A 13548-nucleotide genomic window follows, 5' to 3' on the forward strand; every position below is an offset into this window, starting at 1 on the left:
TTCAGAGATATAGTGAAATAAGTCAAGCAATTCTCTTAGATAGCATAATTTTTTTTTCCATCCAGGTTCAGGAAAACGAAATGGAAAAGCCTAATAGCAATAAAAGGAATGGCCTCCTGTGCAATTAATGGCTTGTTAACATTGCACATAAAAGTAACTTAATTTTAGTCAGTTCTTAATTTTAGTCAGCAAGCCTGGGGTTTATAGTACTCATACAGGTTAGTAACATTAGGAAAACTTGAATGACCAGATGAAGCAGATGAGTAAATACACCCATTTTGAAGACACTAGGGCCTAAATAAAAAGGTTTTGTTCCTTCATTTCTCCTTCTTCAATTTTTATTTTTGTTTGTTTGTTTTGTGAATGAGGGTTTCTCTGTGTATCGAATGCTCATTGTAGACTAGGCTTGCCCTGAACTTACCTGCCTCTGTCTCAGTGCTGGTATTAAAGGCATGAATCACTACTGCCTGGCTCATTTGTTTTTCTTGACAGTATTAACTAATAATAAAATTGAAAAAAAGTATCGTATTTTTTTGTTTTATTTTACATGTTATTTCTGCATGTGTTCAGGGAAGGTAGTGTCTATTGCTGTATCATCAAGAATGATGAATATTTACCATCGTTTCCTTTGCTTTATATACACACTGCATTCTTTCATTAAGGTTTGTTTTAGTTTTATATGTGATTATTTTGATTTTATTTCACAGCATTAATTCCTTTGCTGTTAATTTACTATGTTGATGACTTCAAAAGTTAACCAGGAGTCAACAAATATTTTTTTTTTTAAATATGGATCACTCTCCCTCCTTCCCTTTCTCTTTCCCTCCCCGCCCCACATGCACCCTGACCACCTCCCCTCTCATCCCCTTCCATTCCACATATAGGGTGATGCCTCCAGGAGGGGTCATCTAAATCTGTCAAGTCATTTGGAGTAGGACCTAGGCTCTCCCTCTTGCCTATAGGTTAAGCGAGTTATCCTTCCATGGGGGATGTGCCCGCAAGGTCCTTTTGTGCATCAAGAATACATCCTGGTTCCACTGTCTGAGGTCCCTTAGACTGCCCAGGCCTTCTAGCTGAGACCCATATTCAGGGGGCCTGAGTCAGTCCCATGCTGGCTTCCCAGCTATCAGTCTGGGGGGCCGTTAGCTCCTCCTTGTTCAGGTCAGCTGTCTCTATGTGTTTCTGCAGCGTGAGTAACTTGTCCACAAACTTCATGCTGATAATTAGAGCTTCCTGTCTATGTATCTGGCTTGCTTTAATGATTCCACTAGCAGATGCGACAAAGTGTTGAAGAGTAAAAGGATTCCAAAGCAAGAATGTTCTATTCCATTGTCATGGGACAGAGCTCAGCCAAACAGGAGAAGGCATTATTTTTGTTTTTCACTCCCAAGTTCCTTGGTGTCCCCTGTGTTTGTTTCACTGTGTGGCCTTCAGCACTTCTCCCTTCCCTGGCACAGGAAATTCACCTGGTACTTTCTCCCAGCTGTAAATCTCAGAGCCTCTGTCTCTGCTTCAGACTTGTAGTGTTGAGGTTGTAAAAATATCTGTAACTCATCATTAATGCCATGCTGTCACAAATCACCCTAAATCAATCTTTATTTTTATGTTATCATATATCCAACCAACACTTTTTTGGGGGAGAATTTACTTAATCTTCACTGGGTAGAACAATATAAAATGATGGGTAGTCTATCACACTTGGGATAAGATAAAAATGACATAGAGGAAACACACAGAATTTGTATGTGCTATAATGGCAATTTGAAAAATAAACTAATTTTATATGATATTGTTAAATACTATTTCCCAAATCACTTTTTGTAATAGAGGTAATTTTATTTGTTAAAATGTGTTTTGTATCGTGCAGATTGTGTGCGCTAACATTTAATGAATATACCAAAAATGGCAACATACATGAGTCAAACTCTCAGGCATTAATTTTAATGGATTAAAAAGCAATGGATTTAAAAGCAAAATTGAACATGGAATGCCTTACACATCCTGTCTTTCTATTGTCTCATTAAGCTTTTATACTTCACTGCTCTCTTTTTAAATACCAAAACATTCTATGCACAATCTCATTCTTAAATGCAATGACAACACTTTTAGAGGAATACAAAAAGACATATCCTCTCACTTCATTTAATGTAATACTTGATTTTTAATACCATGTTATATGACACATATACAGTAGTTTACCAGAAAAATTTATGCAGTTAAACAAGTTTATCCCCACCCAAAAAAATCCATTTCTCCTGAAACAAATCCAGTAATTTTATTCATACATTTCTGCAGTTGTGATTATGCATACATTTCTGCAGTTGTGAATATGTAAAATAAAGAACAGTCATGGTCTGCCTTTTTTTCTAGTACAAAACCTATTCATGTCACACTAAATGGGCTAAGAGAGATCAGCTATCTTGAGCCTATACTTTTTAAGCAACCCGACCACCCAACACCTGAAACAGCATCCTTCATGACAGAAAAAACAATTTTCTTTCCTTCTCTGAATAAGCTTCCTCTAAGATGTTTAGCAGACCAAGGCTTCCTTGACTCTTCCTAGGAAATTAACTTTTCTAGGGAAATGAACCTCCTCTTGGTCTGCTGTAATTGCAGGGTTTGTCTCTAAAATCCATCTCCTGATATTTTCCCCAATCAAGAGTTCATTGTACCAGGAGTATGATCACAAGTAAGTCTTTTTTTTTTTTTTTTGGCCTTATGTTCATGGCAATCTGACTTTCTCGTGTTACTATAGTACTCTTCCAGCTGGAATTCAAGTTTGAATACTTAATTTTCTGATAAAATACACAAAGACTCATATCTGAAAAAAAATAGGTATTCTGTGCCTTTTAAAGTCATAAAATTATATTCTCAGATTTCTCACAAATTATTCATTGTAAACAATGTCATTTATCCTACAGACATATTTTGATGATGTTATTTTCCACAGTGTGTAAACCAAGAGATGTATAATTGTAGGTCACAATCAATTTTTCTTTTTCTCCTGAGAAACATCACAGTATTATATGTAAAATAGCATTCTAGTATTATAATCTGAAAAGAACACAATTTTAATTCATTGCTACATATTTTGTCTTCATTTCCAACAAAAAAATGTAATGCATTATTTTGTAGAATCCTTATATCTTAATTACTGACACCCAAACAGGTTCAATTTTCTGTTTGTAAAATGTAGCAGTTGTGACACAATCCAGGCTCCTTGCAGAGTGTGCAGTTATCAGCTCATACTCAGTAGCATAAGGATCCAATTCATTTTGAACTACTTTCCCTAACTCTATAAATTTTCTCCTGATTAATCTCTCCTTCTGAGGTGTAAGCTGCATTTCATGAGAAGTGGAAAGTGACTTTGAGTGAAAGCAGTTTAGGGCTGTAGTTAGCAATGTTTCTGGCATCATAAAGAACCAGATGATCTATTAGGATTTTTCTGTGCTTCTTTTTTTAAAATATCGCTTGGGGCCATTGAGAGGACTTTAAATTCATCCTGCTGAGAGACTAAGCAGAAAGGATTAATATGGAACATGCTCTTGCATTTGTAAGAGCTAAACTAGGTTGTTTGGAATCAGATCACTGCAATTCTGAAAATGCACCAAACAATGACTCCAACATACTGGCATCTAATTTTTAAGGAGGAAAATATTCATGCTCCATCAATTTTTCTTATTCAGGCTTGTGTGAAGAAAGCCTGCAATGATTTGTAAGCAAACTTCACAAGAATAATTGCCTTTCTTCTCTGTTTTCAAAAGAAACAGTTTAAGAGGGGACTTGGCATTATTTTTACCTCCATTTTCTCTATATTTATTAAATTTTAACCCAACTAAAATTTAATGTTTTGTGGAAACTCATGACAGAAACTGGAACAAAAAGGTTTATCTTCATCTTCTATCTTATTCCACATTTGTAAGTGAAAAGTTCTTAAATGTGCCAGAGAATCACAATTTTCTCCAAGGCAATTCCAGCTTTAGCTGCTACAGTAGAAATAAATTACCCTTCTAAAAGCATTTCTTCCATTTCGATGAAGAGAGATTTATTATTCCCTATTTTAGGCTATTATATTAGTTTAAAACTTGAAAATATGAATGAGACATTGAGAATGAAGAAATCAAGTCTTTATTTTCATGTCTTGATTTACATGAATCTCTTATACTAACTACTTAATAAATACATATGTATATTTTGGTTACTCTTTATTCATTTACCAAAAAATAGCAACTAGAGTTATTGCAAAGTACCATTAAATTTTGGACAGCACATTTCTTTATCCTTCTTGAATTTCTCAATCTTTTCTAGAAAATGTGCTTTTAGTCTTTAAGTTCTCAGTACTCATAGCTTTTTGCTTTCACCTTATCTTGAAATTTTCAATCACATCTTGGGTTACAAATCAGAACTCCTTGAATCAAGGTCCATAGTCCTCATTGACACTCTGTTACTGATCCATCTCCTAAACATGAATGCTGCTAGTATATTCTCAATTCAAATGCTTGTCAAGATAACCTTAAGCTTGGTTGACTTTTCTGGTTTTTTTTTTTTTTTTTTTTTTTTTTTTTTGTGCAACCAGCATTTCCTGATCTACTTGTGGCAAAGACCATAATTATACAAGTTGAACATTTAGGAAATTTTGAGGTTATCTAATATTGCAATAGTAGATATGGAGAGAAGATAGTTCATAAGAGAAAGCCTTTCATACTAACCCAAATTGTAAGGAAACAAAAGAAATGGACATAATATGTTTCACACAGAAAGCAGTTACATCAATAACACATACAGAACTTCTATTTCCACCAATCTTTATATATATATACATATATGTATATATGTATATATAAAACAACCATATACCCACACTGATAATTACTAATCTCAAGTTTTATTGTATGCATAACAGCATTTTTATTGACTAGCTGAGGATATGTTCTCCTTTATACCTTCAATGAGAAGAGGTGCATATTAAATGGGGTCTTCTAGAAATCTATGAAGTCTACCTTGCCCAAAGTAGGAAATCCAAAGACATTTCAAATGTCTGAGGAAATTGTCACTAGAGCCAACATTACTGAAGTAGAATCTCTAGCTGCAGAAGGATTCTTGTCTCAAGTGTACCTTGTATTTACATTGCGATATTGACAAGGCCCACATTTAATGTCTTTAGCATGAGGGGTGCTCTGATACCTGGCTTAATACTGGGCAGAATAGTGGCTTCTCTGTTGACAGCTATCAGTTCAGCTCAACTGGCAGAAAGGAACCATCTAAAAGATTGTCAAAAAAAAAAAAAAAAAAAATTAGCAGAACTCTCTACAGCTTATTTGAAGTAAAAGATATATACAATAAAGACATAATATCGTTATTAAATGATGTTTTAAATTTGGCAATATGTATATAATGTACAGTTTCTCACCTCCAACCCTTTCATCTCTCCCTCACTTTCTAAAATTGTTTTTTAAAATTCACATCTATTTATTTTGTTTCTTTTTAAATTCCCTTTTACAAATGAAGTTTTCCCCACACCCCTTCTTGTACACCCCTTGCCTCTCCCCCTAGCTCACTCTTCACCCACTCCTCCCAACAGGTAAGGGCTCCCATGGGGAGTCAACATAGTCTGACACAATAGGACCAAGCCCCATTTCCCCTGCATTAAGGCTGAGCATGGCATCCCACCATAGGGAATGGGCCCCAACAAACTAGCTCAAACACCAGGTTTGTATCATGGTCCTACTGCTAGGGGCCCCTCAGCTAGTCCAAGCTTCACAACTGTCTTCCACAAATGGAAAGCCTAGTTTGGTACCAAGGAGGCTCAGAAACTGTCGACCAAGTGTTCATGAGTTTTCAGCTTGGCTCAACTGTCTCTGTAGATTTCTCTATTATTATCTTCACCTCCCTTGCTCATGTATTCCTTCCTGCCTCTCTTAGACTGCTTTTCTTGTGTTCAGCCTGGTGCTTGTTTGCAGATCTCTACATCTCGTTCCATCAGTTACTGGATGAAGGCTCTATGATGATAGTTGGGATAGTGTAAGGGAAGGCCAGGCACTCTCTCCCCTACTGCTAGGTGTCTTAGTTTGGAGTCATCCTTGTGGATTCTTGGGCATTTCTCTAGAACCAGGTTTCTCCCTAGCCCCATAGTAGCTCCCTCTATCAAGATATTTCTATCTTTGATCTCCTGGGTAAACTGGGCTGAGGGAGTGGACAAAGGCGAGGGAATAGGGGAGGAAAACATCAGGCTACAGGGATGGTCTAAGGGGGAGTGATGGAGAGGAAGAGATGTTGGAGAATAGTATTTTCAGGTGTATGACTTTTATTTATGCTGTACTTGTTTAAGTGTGACACTGTGTTTCTGTGCCAAAAGAGAGCAAGTACAGGGGGAGCTAACGGGCAGAGTATGAATAGAAATGAGAAACGAGGAAGGATAAGAAAGAAGACGGCAAAGGGAGGAGGATGGAAGAGGTCAGCCACGCAGCCACTCAAGGAGTAAGACTGAAAGTAAGTTATACAGAAATAATGCAAAAGCCCAGAGGGAAAACGAAGATAGGGTAACTTAAGTAAAACTGGCAAGAAACAAGCCTAGCTAAGACCTGGCATTCGTAAGTAAGGATGAGCTTCCCTGTGTAATTTGCTTGGGAGCTGGTTGGTGGACCCCTCAGAAAGCTAGGGGAAAAAAAAAAAGGACATAGATGCCTCAAGAGGCCTGCTGTTCAGCCTGCAGTACTAAATCGAAACAGCAAGCTATGTAAAAACCACCTGGGGCAAGGCATGTAGGAGCTTCCATAGCTAGGAAGGCTTAATGCAGCTCTTGGTCACAAACATCCTACTGAGCTCTCAGCTCTAGGCTTGGCTTTAATGACCCTTCTAGAGGGTGGGCAGAGCTAGCCTATAGAGTATGAGAAGGACACAGCTGTAGTAGCTTAAGGGTTTAAAGTTTGTTATTTATTTCATGTTATTTATTGATGTTTTGCCTGCTTGTATATCTGTTGGATCCACTGGCACTTGAGTTACAGACAATTATGAGCTAGCATGTGAGTGCCGAGAGTTGAACTAGGATCCTCTGGAAGAGGAGCCAGTGCTCTTAACCTCTGAGATGTCCCTCCAACTCTACAACTGTGGAGACTCCAGGGAACTGAACTTGGCCCTTCATATGTGGGAGACAGTTGTGAAGGTTGGACTATCAGAGGGGCCCCAGCCAGCAGGGCCATGATACAAACCTGGTACATGAGATAGCTTGTGGGAGTCCATTCCTCAGGGTGAGATGCTATGCTCAGTGGAAGTAGGATTATGATAAAAATCCCCATACAGGAACTATCTTGTTGGAGCCCATTCCCTATGGTGGGATGACATGCTCAATCTTAATGCATGGGAGAAGTTCCGGACCTTCTCTAACCTATTGTGCTGGACTATGTTGACGCCTCATGGGATCCATTACCAGTGAGGAGGAGTGGACTGGGGTTGGGCTAGGAGGGGAAGAAAAGGGGTGGGAGTAGGGGTGGAAAACAGAACTGTGGTTAGAATGGAAAATGAAATTTAAAAATAAAAAAAATGGAAAAAAGGTTTCCTTCTGCATTTTTCATTTCAAAAAGACTAGAGATACCCAGTAAAAGTGGTCCCAAAGGTTCCAGTGTGTTTTACAATGTGGGTAGACTTTAGAAAGAAAATGGGTATATGCAGTTATAGAAAGAAATTCATATTTTAAAAATAATGTCTTCACAGAGAGAGAGTAAAAGAATTAAAAACATAATCCATGCAAATGGGAATTACACAGGGAGTCTGGATCCTGAATGCTACTGTGTGGACTTTGAAGTTTTTGATTGCTGAAAATCAAGGGATATTTCCTAAGTGACCTGGAATTGAAAGAGTAACTATAGAAATAAACCAGTTTAGACACTTTAGAAATGACTTGACTTTAAAAAAAAAAAGTCAAAAAGTGTGTTTGTCAAATGGAAAACAAAATGCTTTGGAGAACCAGTTTTGCTTTTGTATCCACACGAAAACAAAAGGCTGTGCATTAGTTCCAGGTTGGTTTAGATCTGGTGTGATAAAGGAAGACCACTTGAATTTTCACAGGTGATATCTATCAACCAAAGTTTGTAATTAAATTTCCCAACACTTGGCCATCATCTCATTCTTTCCCACTGGGATCCCTACAAATGCCTTTACTCACATTTATCAGGAAGTAGTTTGGAGAACATAAGGCCCACATTCCCAAAAGGGGTGTGGGTGCTCTTGATTATTTTGAGTGTCATGGTTGTTTGTTATAATTTAGGGAAATATAGGATTAAGCATACAAACATCAATCTCAGATGTTTTGCTTTGGCATAGATTTTGATATATTGATGCAAATTCAATTTTCTTTCCCACTGTATAAGTGTTTTTACTGTAGTTTATAGGACTTTTGTATAATGACACAAAGTTAAGGTAATTTTTGTTACAACATACTTTATATATATTTTTTCTTTTGTTTAAAGAATTTTTTATATTGATACCATTTTAAGGTTAAATGTCCATATATATATGGGCATTTAAGTTATTGTACCTAGGTAATTAATTTAAAATGTAAGATAAAATTCTACTTTTAGAAAGCTATTATTATGAACCAATTGGAACAATCACACAACACAGGTCAATAGTTGATCATCTATAATAATCAAAATTGTAGATATACTAGGTATGCTTTGCGGAACATATAGAGATATATTTTATGTATATAGTTTGTCTTCAAATCTTTCAAAGACTAATAGGATATGGCATTTAAATGTTTTGTTAATTTAGGACTTTTCATGACATTGAGACATACCTGCTTCAGACAGCACAGTTTTACTTCAGAGATGATGGACATTGAAGAAACACTTTATGGAATTTGCTTTTAGTGTGACAAGGACACTGGATAAATAAGGTGTCCTTGCCTTTGACTGGTGGCAATGTGCTGTGCAGAATGGACATGCTGGACCCATAGGAAAGTGAACACTAAACTTCGAAAAGACAAGGCAGGCTGACCCTCCAAGGTTCCTGCTTCACAGAAGAAACTGCCACACATTCCTCAGGAAACAGAGGAAAATGATTGACAAACTATTAAAAAGGTAGGACAGTCTTGCAGATTTCTTGCTTTACTGAAAAGTCTGCCAGATACTTGGGTCTGTAGGCTGAAAATGGATGCCTCAACACTGCAAAGGAACTTGGGTCGATTTTTCAGGCAGTCTCTGTCATTGTTTAGAGTTTTTGTAAGTCATTTTCAATACACCTTTTGTTTAATTAAACAATATTAATATCCTTTTGGTGCCTTTGGAGTTGATGTCTAGATAGTGACAGCAACAGTTTTCCTTAGATATGATAGAATGTACGATAGTAATAAAAATTTGGATTCTCTAAGACAGATAATGCATTACTTTCTCTGAACAGGCTGACTAAAAATGGACAGAATATTGTAAATTAAAAGTATTTTATTTAGACAAAAAAGGGAAAGCTTGCTTGGGGAATATTATTTTCAGGTGTGTGACTTTTTTTTTTTTTTTTTTTTTTTTTTTTGGCTGCATTTAATCTGTGAAGCTGTGTTACTATGCCTGAGTTACTATGTTACTAAATCACCTGAGCAAAACTGGAATCCAGTTGCAGAGAGGGATGCATGATAAGAAAATGAGGTCAAGACCAGGCTACAGAAACCCACAGAGTCAGCTGACCTCATCAAGGGAGAGCTCATGGACCCACAGACTGATAGCTGGGAAACAAGCATTGGACTGACACAGACCCCCTAAACGTTAGAAGGCCTGGGTAGTCTAAGGGACTTCTGACAGTGGAACCAGAATGTATCCCTGGTGCACGAAAGGATTTTGGGAGCACATTCCCCATCCAGAAATACTCCCTTAACCTAGAGGCAGGAGAAAGGGCCTAGTCCCTACTCCAAATGATTTGACAGATTTTGATGACCCCTCCTGGAAGGCATCACCCTCGCTGTGGCGTGGAGGTGGTGGGAGGAGGGTTGGGGGGGAGCTTGGGAGGGAGGGAGGGGGAGAGAACTGGGAGATATGTAAAATAAGAAAAAATATATAATGTACATACAATAAAAATAATCACCTGGTGGTCTTAATAAAGAGCTCAACAGCCAGCATCAAGGCAGGAGTAAGGGCAGGCAGCGCTGGCTGGAAGAGACTACATAGATGGAGAAATGAGGGAGCAGGAGCAAGAAGAGAAAAGGAAAGGAGGGTATAGGGCCAGTCACCCACCCACCTGGCCAGTCACAGAGTAAGAAGGAAAGTAAGATATACAGAAGAAAGCAAAAAGCCCAGAGACAAAGGGTAGATAGGATAATTCAAGTTAAGAAAAGCTGCCTAGAAATAAGCCAAGCTAAGGCAGGGCACTCATAATTAAGAATAAGCCTTCTTGCGTGATTCATTTGAGGGCTGAGTGGCAGGATCTGAGAGAGAGAGGGGGGAGAGAGAGAGCGAAAGAGACAGACAGACAGAGAGAGAGAGAGAGAGAGAGAGAGAGAGAGAGAGAGAGAGAGCGAGCAAAGTAATACAAAGTAATAGAGAGCAAAGAAAGATACCGTTATTTTGTTTTGTGATCAACAGAGTTTAAAAATAAAAATCCGTGTGTCCATGAGTTTGGAACTATCCTCTAGAGCATGATAAGTTCAGAAATCACTTTAAAACTGAAGAAAATTATTAAGCATCACCCAGCATGTTATCAGTAGCCTCAGTCTGGCTGGCACAGGGCTAGTTGACCCCCTTCTTTTTCTTGATTATTTCCTGTACTGTGATAAATGTATCCTATCAAAAATAGTCTTACAGATCAGAGTTAATTTAATCTCATTAATCCAGGTTAAAATCTATCATATGTCCATGTGCTAGGTTGGCTTCTGCACTCTTATGCAGTTACAGAAACCTTGTCTAGGGAATGGTATTGAGAAGGATCTTCTCACATTATGAAGGATTCCCTGAAGACATGCTCACAGGCCAACCTAAATTGCACAATCTCCCATAGAGACTCTTTCCAGGCAATTCTAGCATATGTCAAGTTGATAAAACTAGACATCACACCCTGGAATGACTGTTGACAGGACAGATCTTATACTTACCAGCATAGGCAACTGCATTGTTATGAGATTGTAAGTACAAGAGTTTTATTAAATATATAGCTAATGTTTTGATCCTTCACTGTCTTCTGTTCTTTTATACTTCTCTGGCCATTTGCCCTAATACAATGTTCACAATGTACATGTCATATCTTTTAGCAACCTTACTTGCTCATATAGAGGAGGAATGGCGTAATATTATTGAACACAGTGAAATACAAACATAAACAAAGAAAAAATCTTTGTTCAAGTTTTTCATCATATATTTAACGAATATTGAAACTTTAGTCATTATCTAGTTTTGCTATATAAGATTAGTAATGAAAATCATGCCAGTCTCATCCTCATTTCATGTTTAATGAAAAGGACCTTCTTAGCCCTTTGCACTTGCATTCATGGTTAGGTCATCTGCAGGCAATTTTAATATTGGTCTTCATTTCTAATTCCAAGAGGTAAATAATCTGGCAATGACTTTCTGTCCTGTGAAGACAACACTTCAGATAGATAGATGTTGGGTTCACAGAAATCAAGGTAGCTAGTTTTGAAAGTGTTATTAAAATATCATCACAAAAAAAATTCTCTTTTAATGTGTCTCCTAATGCTTTCATTTGTGCCACATGGATAGTTACAAAAAAGTTAATTTAAGAGCTATAATCCTTTCTGATTACTATGGTATTTAATTTTGTATGTTGTTATAAAACATTAAATATTCATAAGTTTGTTTAGCTTTGTAGTTGTTAGCAAGGATGCAGGGTAGTACTGATGTCTTTTATCTATGGTCATCTTATTAATCAAGAAAGCTGTAAAGGAAACATGAATGAAATAAAAGCTATAAGACATAATGAAATGTATGTATTATACTTTTAGAGGGAATACTTATAATTTTTAGCTTTAATTTTCATTAAAAGTGACTTAAAATTCAAAAACACATTTCAGAACTAAGAGAGTGAATCTCTTCACGGTAAAGTATGTCCTAGACAAAATATTTTCTAAGATAGTCAACTTAATTTTACTTATGGGTATATTCATGAATATGTGTAAGTATATCTGTATGCTAATACATTTGTAAGAATATATGCATGTGTGTGTCCATGCACATCAGATAGTGTTTGTTTCCATACAGATGGCAATCACAATTGGTGGTAATCATCTCCTAGCTTTTTTTCTAAGATTTTTAATTTAATTAAAGCTCAGTATAATTACTCAAAAATCTATTATTTCTCTTGTCTTGGGTATCCAAAGAAACAAAGGAAAGATATGAAAATCTTTTGGGATGGCACAAATTTCAGGTTGTCTGAAGTTGTGCAATGTGTCTGTGATATAATCCAGAAGTGTTAATATTATTGAAACTTGGACATTTCTTTCTCTAAGTCCTTCTCACTTGGGAAACTAAAGAAATGTGTTTGAAGCTGTAATTCAGTGTTGACTAATAGTCTATCTTCTTCCTTAAACTAACTAATTTTAGAGTCATAGAGCCAGCATTGTACAGGTTAAAATAAATGACAAATAATAAAAATTCTACATGGAAATGTGTTTAAATAAATTAAAGAAATAAAAAAAATAATTTTAAAAAGTTTAAAATAAAATAAACAATCCTACATCAGAGAAAACACACTTTAACAGATTTTTCATGAATATTCATGTGAAAGGAGCAAAGCTAAAGAAAAAAGTTTCCTGAAAAGGTGAAAAACAAATGAGAGAAAATATTTTATTCATACTTCATGATTAAGGGATTTATTCAATTTCTAATTTTCTCTTTAACAATGTATGAAAAATGGTCAGTAATCTGCATGATTCCCCATCTGTGTATTATAATAACATTTAACACAACCAACATTAGGAAAGTCGAGGTGTAGATTCGGTTATTCCTAAGAAATTCTAAACAATAAAATGGGAAATTTACCTATGAAGGACTAACCCTTCAACTACACCATGAAGAAACCAGATGGATTTATGCTGCCATGGAATGTCCTCTGTCCTAGTGATTTGGTTATTTATCGGTAACTATTTTCATCTAAAGCTACAATTTTGTCATAGTTACTATAGGAATTCTGATTAATGTTTAGGATATGATCTACTGAACTAGGTGACTTACTATCTGGAATCAGATAAATCATTTTCAGAACAGAAAAATTTCATGATTCAGGGTGGATGTTAAATGAATCTGACCTAAGAAATTTGTGAATCACTGATCAAAGTGTTAACCTATGTGACCTTTTGAGAAAGCTCAGGGGCTCACAGACTGCACTGACACCCAGGTGGCTGCGTGGGAATGACCTAACCACTTGGCATAAAGGTTATAGTTGTGTAGCCCTGTTTTCTTGTGGGAAACCTAACAGTGGAAGCAGGGGCTGCCTTTGACTATTTTGCTGACTTTGGGGGATTCTATTCCTTATACTGGGTTGCCTGTCCAGCCTTAACATGAGGACTGGTGCCTAATCTCTTGTTTTAATATTATTTAAAAGAATTATTTCTCATTT

This window comes from Phodopus roborovskii, unplaced genomic scaffold (genome assembly GCF_943737965.1).
Source record: "Phodopus roborovskii unplaced genomic scaffold, PHOROB, whole genome shotgun sequence".
Taxonomy (NCBI): domain Eukaryota; kingdom Metazoa; phylum Chordata; class Mammalia; order Rodentia; family Cricetidae; genus Phodopus; species Phodopus roborovskii.